The 12,949-nt window shown below is 57.9% G+C and overlaps 1 pseudogene; it reads right to left on the bottom strand.

Annotated features, from left to right (window-relative positions):
• Positions 1 to 580: 580 nt before the first annotated feature.
• The window catches only part of LOC142001127 (CCN family member 2-like), a 32,764-nt pseudogene continuing 20,395 nt past the window's right edge, over positions 581 to 12,949 (bottom strand).

The raw sequence follows: 12,949 nt of genomic DNA, 5'->3' as shown, positions 1-12,949 counted from the left end.
CAGGGAGTAACTGACCCCCACAGCACCGACCATCCCTGGGGCCTGAGCTCCTTTAATTTGTGGGGCGCATTGTGAAAAGAGTGAGGCTGGTGGCCCAGGACCTTTTCTGTCACTGAGTGGGAAACCAGCCAAGCACACTGGAGCTTGTTCAGACTTCCCCGGCCTCTCCTTTGCTCTGCCCTGGGTTTGCTGCCAGCTATCCCCACAGTTGTGGTTTTAAGGGAATTGTCCCTCCCCTGCACGTTCAGCTAGAAATGGGCCCAGGCCACAAGACTTAGATCCAGACCCAAACTGCCTGGAAGTCTGGGGAATTTGGATCAGGATTTTAGTCCGGGACCATCTCTGTTTCCAGCCCAGCTCTGTTCTGCCTCAGCATCCTCTAAAGGAGCCAGCTCAGCGTGAGTAGCATCATCAAAGCTCCCCACACACGAGCCCACAGCACAGGGTGCCCTGGGGCTGCACGCCCTGCACTGCTTGGCTTGTTAGCAAGGTCCTCTGTCACCCTGGTGCCAAGTGCCACTGTTCCAAAGATCCTCATGGGGAGGGGAGAGGCTGCAACATCCTGCAATTCAGGGAGCAGCTACTGCACCTCTATCCCGGCAGGGTCACTGATCAGCTGTCTGCAGTAGGTAGCCAGGAAGATGTCATTTTCCCTGGGGCAGTCCTGGTGGCAGGAGCACCTCTGGATAAACATGATCTTATGCTGGAAGGAGTCCCCGCCTCTGGGCACCTGAGCTCCACCTCCGCAGTGCTGGCAGTGTGTGGGGTGCAGCAGCGTCCGTCTGTGCAGCTGCTGCAGAACTTGGGCTGGTAAAGGCAGGTGCTGGTGCAGCCTGAGAATTCAAAGTGGTTCCGCTGGTGGGGCTTCGTGGTCCACACACACGGCTTCCCTTCCTGGGGAGAGAGCAGCAGTAAGGAAAGGGTTAACCCCACGTTCTGGGAGCATGTGATGGAAAAAGGTCCCTGTGAGGGAGAGAAAAACTGTCCAAGGAAACACAAGGTGGTTGTAATCTATTGGTTTTCTAGGGAAAAAACTCAGAATGAGCTGGGATTTTTTCCCCAGTTTTTTGAATCTTTTTTGCTTCAGTGGCACTGTCTCCGTTGCGGAAGAGGAATGGAATACAGCTGTGGGGAACCAGCTCTAAACAGTGACCTGGGATTGTTCCCACCAACATGAAACACATTTTTGTTAACATTTTCCAAATGTTTTAAACAACTGGAGGAAAAGGGATGATTTTCAGAGAACTCAGAACAGTTTGGTGAATCATTTCAATTGAAGCCAAAGACCATATTCATGTATATAGGCATGAAGTTTTTGACCAGATCTAGCTCCGGGACCTCATCCTCCTCGATTCCAATTGATGTCAATGGTTGGGAGTGGAGGGTGCTCAGCACCTCTCAGGACTGTGCCCTCTATGTGACACACTATAGCTACGTCTACACATGAAGCCTACATCGAAGTAGCCTATTTCGATGAATAACGTCTACACTTCCTCCAGGGCTGGCAACGTCGATGTTCAACATCGACGTTGAGCAGCACGACATCGAAATAGGCGCTGCGAGGGAACATCTACACGCCAAAGTAGCACACATCGAAATAGGGATGCCAGGCACAGCTGCAGACAGGGTCACAGGGCGGACTAGCGCTTCCGGCGCAACAGCTAGCCGCTCCCTTAAAGGGCCCCTCCCAGACACACTCAGCCTGCACAGCACGTGGTCTGCAGAGCCATAGGCACGCAGACCTCGGGCGATGCAGTCATGGACCCCCAGCAGCAGCAGCAGCAGCCAGAGGTCCACCCAGCTGCCCCTGCAGGAGCAGTGCTCGCCCTGCTCCATGCCATGCGGGAGGCAGCTGAGCACCTCCTTGCCACACAGGAGGAGGAGCGGCCCGCAGGGGAGGACTCAACCCCCAACCCTGCAGCACCCCGACCCCCCCCCCGGCCTCACACGCCGCCGCCTGTGGAACTACCCCACCAGCACCAAATGGTGGGAGCGGCTGGTGCTTGGGGAGTGGGACGACGACCGCAGGCTCAGGAACTTTAGAATGAGCTGGCAGACATTTATGGAGCTGTGCCAGTGGCTCACCCCCTGCACTCAGGCACCAGGACACCGCCATGCGGTGTGCCCTCCCTGTGGAGAAACGGGTCGGCATCGCTGTCTGGAAGCTGGCCACTCCAGACAGCTACCGATCCGTGGGACAGCAGTTTGGCGTCGGCAAGGCCACCGTCGGGCCTATCCTCATGGAGGTAACAGAACCCACGGGGGGAGCGGGGGGAGGCAGCCCTGGCAGGGCAGGGGGGCCCGGGCAGGGCAGGGCAGGGCAGGGGGGCCCTGGCAGGGGAGGGCCACACACACCCTGCTCACCCCTCATTGGTGCTCTCCCATGTGCTTCCCCTGCAGGTTGTGTGCGCCATCAACGCCCTGCTCCTCCACAGGCTCGTGAGGCTGGGGGACCCGGATGCCACCATTGCGGGCTTTGCCACCCTGGGCACTCACATCCCCATCCACGCCCCGGTGCACAGTGGAGGGCGCTACATAAACCGGAAGGGCTACCACTCAGTGGTCCTCCAGGCCTTGGTGGACAGCCGGGGCCGTTTCCAGGACATTTATGTGGGCTGGCCTGGCAGCACCCACGACAACCGGGTTTTCCGGAACTCGGGCCTGTGCCGCCGGCTGGAGGCGGGGACCTACATCCCCCAGCGGGAGAGCCCTGTGGGGGACACCACCATGCCCCTCTGCATCATCGCAGATGCAGCATACCCCCTCCGGCCCTGGCTCATGCACCCGTACATGGGCCATCTCTCTGCCAGCCAGGAGCGCTTCAACCAGCGCCTGAACCACGCGTGCCAGGTGGTGGAGCGCTCATTTGGCCGCCTCAAAGGGCGCTGGAGGTGTCTCCTCACCCGCCTGGATGCGGGCCCCACCAACATCCCCCAGACTGGGGGTGCCTGCTGCGCCCTGCACAATCTGGTGGAGAGCAAGGGGGAGGCCTTTTTTCAGGGCTGGGCTGTGGAGGCCGGCAGGGCCGACGTGCAGCCACCTGCTGCCCCCAGTCACCAGGTGGACCCCGAAAGGACCCGGGTCCGGGAGGCCCTGTGGGCCCACTTTGATGAGGCCGTGGGGTGAACGCTGCCAGGCCCCCCACTAAGCCCCCCCCCCAATCCTCCACAACACTCCCTGCCCCTACGCCCACACCACGGAGCACCCAACAGCACACCCCCCCGCCTTTTCCTGGACAAATAAAAGCAGACACTTGTTTGTGAAATCAAACTGGTTTACTTTCAACTCTGTTCTATAACTAACTAATACATACTATATACACGAACTTCTAACTAACTTAAATATGAAAAGTGTACATATATATTAACAAAAAAACCAGGGATAACAAGGAAGAGGAGAACTATTTACATGGGGGGGAGACTGGGCAAACGGGGGGGGGGGCACAAATAAATAAATACCAACTATATACAAGGGGGGGGGGGCCACGTCCTGGGCCCCACGCCCTTGTAGTCCAGCACTGGGGGTGGGCGGCCGGGAGCCCCGCCTCGGCCACAGCCCTGTCCGGGGCTGGCTGGGGGCTGGGAGGACCGGAAGATATGCCCGGCGAGTGTCAGCTGGCCCCAGGTCTCCCTTGGCGGAACGGCCCTCGGTGGCGGGTGGTGGGGCGATGGCGGCCGGCGCAGCGACGAGCGGAGCAGCGGGTGGCGCGGCGGGTGGAGCAGTCAGGGCGGGCGCAGCGGTGGCCGGCGCGGCATGGGGGGGCCAGGTAGTCCGCTATGCAGTTGAACGTGTCCATGTAGGCCCCCCATGCCTCTTGGCGCCAGGCCAGCGCCCGCTCCTGGAGGTGGAGGTGGCGTTGCTCCACCCGCAGGCGCTGCTCCGCGACCTCCTCCTGCCGGCAGTGGACGGCCAGCAGCTGGGGGTCCATCGCCGGTGGCTGGTGCTGGGTCCGCCGTCTTGCCCGCTGTGGGGCCGGTCGGTCCTCCGCTGAGGGGCTTGCCTGGAGCAATGGCCCCGGAGGGGTTTCCGGGACCACTGAAGCCTCGCCAGCGCTCTCCGGTCCTTCCGATGGTGCAGCTGTGGAACACAGGAGGCGGGGAAGAAGAGTGGAGACAGGCGTTAGTGTGGGCCCCGAGCCGTGGCCCTTGTCCCCCCACCCCTGTGCTGCAGGTTCCCCATCCCCGTCCCCGGGAGATGCTGCTGTGATGGGGTTCAAGGGTCCCCCTGCACTGCACCCCCTCCCCCGGCGGGAGTGACTCTCACTTCACTCAGCAGGGTCTGACAGGAGAGGTTTCTTAGGCAACAGATGCCCAGTTTCTCCCAGAAGTGACAGTACAGCAGTCAGAGACAGTCCTTCCAACCCGTCCTGGGGAGAAGACCCTGAGGGGTGACCCTCTGGGGTGTAGCTTTCCCCCTCCTCAGGCTGGCTGCCTTCCAGCTCTCCCTTCCCCTTGCCTCTACCTGCAGCCCCCGATTCAAAGCCAGCTCGGCTCCTCCCTCCTCTTTGTCCAGGGCAGAGGTGTAACCTGCCAGTTGTAGCCCCAGGATCGTCCTTAGCCACTGGGAGCTATTCAGCTGGTTGCTCATATCTAGCCTGAGACTCGCATTTGTACTCCCCCCACTCCATCACATGCTGCTGCTGCTGCGGGGTGTCCCACCCCCTCCTCCCGGGGGACCCTAGAGGTTCCGCTCCCCCCTGCCCCGGGGATGGGGCATGGCACTGTTGTGCTGGGGGCGGGGGGCAGGGGCTGATGCACTCGTTTGAGGGACATGGCACTGCTGTCCTTGGGGCCATGGCCATCTGGGCATGTGGAGGGCCCTGGCCACATATCTATTATCCCCGCCCCTCAACCCTGGGGGCATACACCGGGGGGGGGCGGTACATACCTGTAGGTCCACTCCCACGGTCGGGGGACACCCGGGGGGCGGACGCCCGGCTGCTGCTCCGGGATGGCAGGAGGATGTGCAGGCCGGTGTCAGTAGAGGAGGAGTCCCCCTCCTCCTCCTGCTCCGGTGCCCCGGGGGTGGGCTCCGGGGGGGCCCCCGGGGTGCGGGGCTCACCTCCGGGGCGGACTCCGGCTCCGGGGCCTGCTGGGGCTCCTCAGCCGAGATATCAAGCATGGCCGGAGGGGAGGAGGTGTGCCCGGGGCCCAGGATGTCCCTGAGCTCCCTGTAAAAGGGGCAAGTGATGGGGGCGGCCCCAGATCGGCCGGCCGCATCCCGGGCCCAGGAGTAACCCTGCCGCAGCTCCTTCACTTTACTGCGTACATGATCCGGAGTGTGGGCAGGGTGACCCCAGGCGGCCAGGCCCTTGGCCAGCCGAGCGAACGCATCTGCGTTCTGCCTCTTGCTCCCCATTACCTGGAGCACCTCCTCCTCGCTCCAGAGCCCCAGCAGGTCACGAAGCTCGGCCTCCGTTCAGGAGGGGCCCCGCTGCCGCTTCCCGGCCTGGCTGCCAGCCTGGGAGCCCTGGCTGCCCTGGCTCCCCTTGGGGGGAGTCCCCTGGGGGCGCTGGAGGGGCTGTCGTGCGGCCATCACAGCTGGGGTGCGTGTCTGTGGCGCTCAGAGACGTGCAGGCTGGCCGCGTGTCTGGGCTGCTGCCTGCACGTTCTCTCAGCTTCCTGCACAGGAAGGGAGGGGGTGGGGACCTTTAAGGGGCCGCTCCACGTGGCCACCATTGAGCTCAGGGGCTGGAGAGAGCGTCTCTCAACCCCTCAGCTGATGGCCGCCATGGAGGACCCCGCAATTTCGATGTTGTGGGACGCGCAACGACTACACGGTCCCTACTTCGACGTTGAACGTCGAAGTAGGGCGCTATTCCCATCCCCTCATGGGGTTAGCGGCTTCGACGTATCGCCGCCTAACGTCGATGTTAACATCGAAATAGCGCCCAACACGTGTAGCCGTGACGGGCGCTATTTCGAAGTTAGTGCCGCTACTTCGAAGTGGCGTGCACGTGTAGACACGGCTTATGAGGGAGAACTGATGTTCCCAACACGCCCTAGGCTATGAGGGCTGGTGGCATGAGGCTGTCTAGTAGTGTCCTTAATGGACCTGCAGAGTATCCCTGGCTCAGGCCCTCTGGATCAATAGCAGTGGCACCTGCCTATGCTAGGGCTGAACAGGACCTTTGAATGTTAGCCAGGAGGGGCGTGCAATGATCAGCACCTGGAGGAACAAGCTGGTGGCCTCCTGAGCACTTTCTCGTTGTTTCATAGATTGCAAGGCCACAAGGGACAACTAGGCCATCTAGTCTAACTGCTTGGCTTGAACTAACGTGTCCCAGGCTCAGAACTGCAGTGTCATCCATGCCCAAGGCCCCTTCTATCACAGGGAATTGGTCAAGTGAGACTGAGCAGATGGTCCAAGTGAATGATTCATGCCCCATGCTGCAGAAGAAGGTGAAACTCCCCCCACCAAGGGCTCTGCTAATTCGACTCGAGAAAAGCTCTTTCCCAGCCTTAAACCTGGAGACCGGTTAAATGGTGCACCTGGGAAGACCCACCAGCTGGCATCTCAGAAAAAGGACTATGCACCATCGCTGGTTTACCCTTCTCGTGTCCTGTCTGATGCCTTTAAACTCTCCAAAATAGGATCCTGAAGCATGTGTCAAACAAACTACACTGGCTTTAGCAGCCTGGCGTACAGACTCCCTGGGCCTTTGCCAGCCAGCCAGCGAGATGCGCCTTGTGCTCAGAGTTCAAGGACTCTGAAATCTGTCATCCACTGACCACTGGGTGCTCAGCCTCATCCCCCAGTCCTGCTCCTGCCCAGTCTAGCCTGTTCTCAGAGCTGCTGGTGCCTGCACGCCCAGTTTCCACCAGTAGCCAGTACCTTGATGACCTTCTTCCTGGGAAAGTCACAGAGTCGGACCAGGCAGAGCCAGCCCTCCTTCTCCAGGAGGCACTGGGGGTTGTCATTGGTGATGCGGATGGAGATGCCCAGCCCACAGTTCTAGGAGCAGACACTCCATTCGGTGGCCTGGAGGAGGCAGTTCTCCTGGAGGTCGTTCCACTCAGGCCTGGTCGCTGCCTTCTCCCTGTAAACTGCTGAGGTCAAGGAAGACACAAGAGAGTGTTCAAGAACCATGTCCAGATAAAAAGCAAGGGACCAGCTGGTGCCTCGGTCTGCTGGGCAGCTCACAAGCTGGTGCTATGTTGCTCTCCAGCAATGGGGCAGCAGCAGCAGTGAGTGCAGTCCTGCCAGAGCTGCTCACCCTTTCACCGCAAGGGTCAGCAAGGTCCAGTCTCCCTTGCCCGCTTCTGACAGCTCCTCCCAGTGCAAGCCCAGCTCTGGTTTGGTAACTGGCCGTGTTCCGAACCTTTTCCCTGTTTCTGGTGGTTATGAACACACCACCTGACATCTCTAGGGGCTGGTGCCCTGTTGCCACAGAACAGGTGCAGCACAGACAGTTCTGGACAGAGGACACCAGTCATTCTAGGAGCGCTGGCCAGAGCCAATGTGGCTAATTCAGTTCTGACCCCTCAAGCTGCCTCCCTAGTCCCCACTGGCAGCTGCAGCTTCTTTCCCTCTCTTACTACTGGCACTCACCTGGAACCAGCTCCTGGTGCAGAACTGGTCATCTGCCCTGGACAATTCCTCACCACTCCCCAGTATGGAGACTGGAGAGGGAACTCACTCCTCTGCTGGGTTGATCCCTGGAGACAGCCCATAAGAACACACCAAACTAGGAGCAAGTTTGAAGCTAACTTCAGGCCTTTGGGCCCATCTCCAGTTCCCAGTCAACAGCCCTTCCCTGAGAGTGCAGGTCAGCTGCACCCCCAGCTGCCTGTCACTCACCTGCCAGCCAATAAAACCCCTTCAGCCACACCCCTCTAGGTGTCACCTACTACCCCAGGTTGGAACCTGTACATCAAATAACCACAACCATCCCAGACAGAGGATGGGCCAGGGTGGCTGCCTCAATGGCCCTATGGATGGGGGATTAACTGAGGGGCTTGGAGCAGAGCAGCCGCAGAGGTTTCCCCCCACCCCTTCACTCACCGTAGCACCAGCTGCAGGAAGTAGAACAAAGTAGCAACCTCCTTTGCCCCCCATCTCCCAGCCTACTGCACCCCACTCCACTGCAGCAGCAGCACATGGACGACCTGGCCCAAGCCTGGCCCCCAGGTGACACAGGCTCTGGGGAGTAGAAGCAGGATGAACTGGGTCTGGTCACTCTGCTTCCCACCCCTGCAGCGAAGCAGAGCACCGTGGGCTGGGTGGTGGTGGGGGCAGAGCAGAGCAGGCTGCTGGGTCACTCCGGCTCCCGCTGCTGCAGTGAGTGTAGGGGTGGGAGGAACAACAAGCGGGTAACTGCCTGGCTCATGTACCTAAGGGGAGGGGAGCATTGGGGGAACCTGGACAGGAACAGGTGGTGCTGGGGTGTAGCAGAGCCAAGCAGAGGCAGGGAGAGATGGGGTGGGGTGGGGCCTGGGATGTGGGGTTGCCCTGGCTCCCAGGCTCACCTAGGGCTGGCCCTGATGACAAGCCACACTGGATGGGGATTCCATCCTGAAATAACTCTGTGCTTACCCCTTCTTCTGGCCTTCAGAAAAACCCAACCCTGCCACACACAGCCTCAGAAGGCAGCTCCTCCCCAGACCCGGAGCCACCAGCTCAGGGTGGCACCAGCCGCTGCCACAACCATAGGGGCGACACCCGTGCCTGCATCTCCCCTGCTGTGATGGTGAACTCCACCAGCACACACCTGTCAGGAACCATGACTCCTACACAAGCCTCTCACAACCAGTGCGTACCACAGCCAGTGCACTCAATGCCCCAGTACCAGCTATGCAGGTGAAACCAGACTCGCTACATCCACCAACGAATTCGCACAGGAAAAGGATAAAGACGAAAACACCTGGGACTGACAGGGGTGTTAACAGGCCACCCTGGTCTCAATGGTCCCTGCTGCTGGGCCCCTGCTAACCTCAGGGTCACAACTGGCTCAGGCTCCTGCCTGCTAGCACCTTATGCTAGACAGCCAGTTCTGCCGGCACACAGCTGTGGCATTGGTAGTTCCAGCCCCAAGCCGGGGGACAGCTGCTCTCTCTCCCAGACAAAAGCTGGTCCCCAATGAAAGCTCATCCCACCCCACCTGGTTCTGCTCACCTGTTTCCAGGAGGTTTCCCTGGTGGCCCCCCTGGCAAACCCACTCCTCACAGCACTGGGCTTGGAGTTTGACCCAGTGGGAGCTGGGGGAGCACAAGGGTGTGCAGCCGACAGCGCCGTCAGGCAGATGCAGTGCAGCTTGCAGGTGGACTGGGAGCTCTCGCTGTTGTGATAGACCTTCCCCAGCAGGTCACAGGTCGCCCCCTCCTGAGCTGCAGTGACAGATGAAGGTGCAGGGTGCTGAGGACCAGGGCTTCTGCACGAGGCCTCATGTGGGAACCCAAAATCAAAGCATGCAAATGTCAACCAGCAAATGGCCAGAGACCCCCTCCCGCCGACCAGAGACCTACGACTCACGGGGTTGAACTGGCTCTTTCCACCAGCCTCTGGGGGCCCAACTGGCCAGGTTCAGGTCCTCTCTGAGAGTGCTCATCTGAGGGGAGCCTGAGCTGGTTGCGACCCTGACTCCCTGCGTTCACCAGGGCCCTGCTGCGCCCCTCCTCCCCCATGCAAAATAAGTCCTTCTCACTGGACTTGCATGGCCGGGTAAGGGAAGCTTCACCTGCAGCAAACTGAGCCCCCAGCCAAAAAGGAGGGGGCCAAGCAGGACCTCTCCATTCACAAACCCAGCAATCACTGGGGTCGTTTCTGGCACTGCTCTGCTCACACCTGCGTTGACTATCCCAAGACAAGCTGCTGGGTCACACCCTGCCTCCACATGGGGGAATCACAAGGTCTAGTCCAAGCCTCAGTTGCTGCGATTCCAGCTAGATGCTTTGGATGGACAGGGCTGTAGAGGCAAGAGATACTGACTTTCGGATCTGGGCTACGTCTACACGTGAAGCCAACATCGAAATAGGCTATTTTGATGAATAACGTCTACACGTCCTCCAGGGCTGGCAACGTCGACGTTCAACTTCGACGTTGCGCGGCACCACATCGAAATAGGCGCTGCGAGGGTACGTCTACACGCCAAAGTAGCACACATCGAAATAAGGGTGCCAGGCACAGCTGCAGACAGGGTCACAGGGCGGACTCAACAGCAAGCCGCTCCCTTAAAAGGCCCCTCCCAGACACAGTTGCACTAAACAACACAAGATACACAGAGCCGACAACTGGTTGCAGACCCTGTGCCTGCAGCATGGATCCCCAGCTGCGGCAGCAGCAGCCAGAAGCCCTGGGCTAAGGGCTGCTGCCCACGGTGACCATAGAGCCCCGCAGGGGCTGGAGAGAGAGCATCTCTCAACCCCCCAGCTGATGGCCGCCATGGAGGACCCAGCAATTTCGATGTTGCGGGACGCGGATCGTCTACACGGTCCCTACTTTGACGTTCAACGTCGAAGTAGGGCGCTATTCCGATCCCCTCATGAGGTTAGCGACTTCGACGTCTCGCTGCCTAACGTCGAAGTTAACTTCAAAATAGCGCCTGACGCGTGTAGCCATGACGGGCGCTATTTCGAAGTTAGTGCCGCTACTTCGAAGTAGCGTGCACGTGTAGACACAGCTCTGGTGTGTTAGTAACAGCAGTGGGCACTAGCAACAGGACTGAGCCAGTGCCTAGGCAAGAGACTAGAAGCTCCAGGAATCCTGAGGCGTGGATGTGGCGAAGAAGCTGGCTGCCACTTCAGCAATTCTCCCCATGTGCAGAACTGGCCTGATGCCCTGCATGTCCCTGGTAGAGAAGGCTGCAGCTGGCTCAGAAAGGACAAGCAGGGAAAAGGGCAGAGGTGTTGCCTTATATATTAAAATGTCTACACTGGAACTGTGGTGGAGATGGACACAGGAGAAAGATGCTGAAGGTCTCTGACAAGGGTGGGGAACCCTCACCTCACCTGGATCTGGACCCCAAGGTTCAGCGCATCCAGCTCAAGCTCCCACTCAGGGCATCCAGTCCACAGCAGGGTGGGGATCCAAGCAAGCTGGGACCAGATCCAGTCCATGGCCCAGCAAGTAACCCCCATCAGCCAGACACCCCACGCCAGCATCTCCTGCACTCCCTCCTGCCCAGACCTCTCACCCTCACCCTGATGCCTCCTGCAGACCCTGCACCCCAAGCCCTCCTGCACCTTTCCTCCCACCCAGACCCCCACCCGTAGTCCCCTCCTGCACCCCTCCTGCCCAGATCACCCATCCCCAGCCCACTCTGCTCCCCACTCCTGCCCAGATTGTCCACCCCCGGCCTGCTCCTGCACCCTCCTTCCCACCCAGACCCCTCAATTCCCAGCCTGTACCTGCTCTTCCTCCCACCCAGACCCCGCACCCCAAACCCACTTCCTCATTGAAAACAGCCACTGAGACGAGTAACCTGCAACTCCATGGCTTCGAGGTAATTCTGAAATACTAACACTGGAGCTGCAGTTAAGGTTGCGTAAGCATTTCTGTTACAACTCCCTTTTCAGCAGTTCAAAAATTTCTGGCTATTGGAGAGACAAGGTGAGGGAGGGAATATTTTTTAGTCGTGAGAGCCAACACAAAGTCAAAGTTTAAAGTGGGAAATGAAAGGTTTCCCAGGCCTGCAGATGAGCTCTGTGTAAGCGGGAACGTATGTCTCTCTCACCAACACAAGTTGGTCCGAAAGGAATTGCCTCTCCCACCTTGTGGCCCTTAGGCTGAAATTTTCCAGCCCTGGAGTCTGTCTGAGAGTCTTTTTTTAAAAAAAAAAAAAAGTTTGAACCAAAAATGATTCCACTGTGTTTTGGGGAGTTACAAAACAGTGGGGGAAATGCTTCTGCTACTATGGGAAAAAAAAGCCAATTAAAAGACAAACACACTATCCTAATGGCTCTGGCTAACAAGCTGACATTGAGTGGGAGCTGTTCACAGAGGAAGCTCCAGGTTTGAAAACATGTCTGTGTTTGCTGTTACCAGTTGGTGCATACCCACTCTTTAGCAGATGATGTTTTGGCTGTTTTTATTAATGTTCTGAACACAGCAAGGCTGTGACATAAGAACATAAGAATGGCCATACTGGGTCAGACCAAAGGTCCATCAAGCCCAGCATCCCATCTGCCGACGGTGGCCAATGCCAGGTGCCCCAGAGAAGGAGAACAGAAGACAATGATCAAGTGATTTATCTCCTGCCATCCATCTCCTGCCCTTGTTATGAAGGCTAGGGCACCATACTTTATCCCTGGCTAATAGCCATTTATGGACCTAACCTGCAAAAATTTATCAAGCTCTTTTTTAAACCCTAATAGAGTCCTGGCCTTCACAGCCTCCTCGGGCAAGGAGTTCCACAGGTTGACTGTGCGCTGTGTGAAGAAAAATTTCCTTTTATTAGTTTTGAACCTACTACCCATCAATTTCATTTGGTGTCCCCTAGTTCTTGTATTATGGGAAAAGGTAAATAATTTTTCTATATTCACTTTCTCCACACCATTCATGATTTTATATACCTCTATCATATCGCCCCTCAATCGCCTTTTTTCCAAACTGAAAAGTCCCAGTCTCTCTAGCCTCTCCCCATATGGGACCCTTTCCAAGCCCCTAATCATCTTAGTCGCCCTTTTCTGAACCTTTTCTAATGCCAATATATCTTTTTTGAGGTGAGGAGACCACATCTGCACGCAGTACTCGAGATGTGGGCGTACCATAGTTTTATATAGGGGAAGTATGATATCTTTTGTCTTATTATCGATCCCTTTTTTAATAATTCCTAACATCCTATTTGCCTTACTAACTGCCGCTGCACACTGCGTGGATGTCTTCAGAGAACTATCCACTATAACTCCAAGATCCCTTTCCTGATCTGTCGTAGCTAAATTTGACCCCATCATGTAGTACGTGTAATTTGGGTTATTTTTTCCAACATGCATTACCTTACACTTACCCACAT

The sequence above is a fragment of the Carettochelys insculpta genome, chromosome 24, assembly GCF_033958435.1.
Source record: "Carettochelys insculpta isolate YL-2023 chromosome 24, ASM3395843v1, whole genome shotgun sequence".
Lineage (NCBI taxonomy): Eukaryota > Metazoa > Chordata > Testudines > Carettochelyidae > Carettochelys > Carettochelys insculpta.
The sequence above is the reverse complement of the archived record's forward strand: the minus strand, read 5'-3'. Positions and strand labels throughout refer to the sequence as shown.